Below are 796 nucleotides of genomic sequence, written 5' to 3'. Positions count from 1 at the left end.
TAATTTCCAACTGAAAATACCTGCATATAACCTTAATTATAACTGCCCATGCCCAGCCGCTATTAAAACCCATGGCCTAAATTTCCCACTGGTATCAATGGATCTTAAAACAACTTCTCTATGGCCTTGATTTCCATTAGGGTAGATGAATTATGCAGGTGCATTTAACATTCTTTTTAAGTTACTTACAATTATGAAAAGAATCTGCCTTGTCTACACTCCCCAAGCAGCTCTTTTTACTGGAAGTATTTGGAAAATAGATTATTTTACACTGCCAAATTAAAGGGCTTGAATGGGAGTCTATAACAAAAGAAATATGAAAATGATTTACCTTCTAACTCAGGATAAAATTTCCCACTTTTTCTTTTCTAAGTCAAAACAATAAATATACCCTTTCCCAATGTATAGATTTAATTACATATAGTAAATGCATTCCCTGTTTTCCCCTAAATCTTCATAAATATGCCTGCAATTGTACAGATTTCTAATGAAAAACTTTGTGAAATGCTAGCTGGAGATTAGGTTATATCCAAAAAAAATACCTGAATACGTGTTTTTGATTTTCTGCCAATAATTTATGCCTTTTGTCTGGGAATGACTCCTGTACTATTTTAATACAACTTATTTCTATTCCCCCGCCCTTTTTTTTACTGAAAACAACCTACACACATAAGGCCAAATGCTTACCTATCTTGTTCCTCTGTATGCATAATGGTAAGCCTTAAATTGTTTTTTACCATGGTGAAGTATTACATTTGAATACCTAAAGAAGTGGAATAGTTTGGGTTTTTTTTTT

Source organism: Protobothrops mucrosquamatus, unplaced genomic scaffold (genome assembly GCF_001527695.2).
Source record: "Protobothrops mucrosquamatus isolate PMUCROS unplaced genomic scaffold, P.Mucros_1.0 scaffold80, whole genome shotgun sequence".
NCBI classification, from domain to species: domain Eukaryota; kingdom Metazoa; phylum Chordata; class Lepidosauria; order Squamata; family Viperidae; genus Protobothrops; species Protobothrops mucrosquamatus.
The sequence above is the reverse complement of the archived record's forward strand: the minus strand, read 5'-3'. Positions refer to the sequence as shown.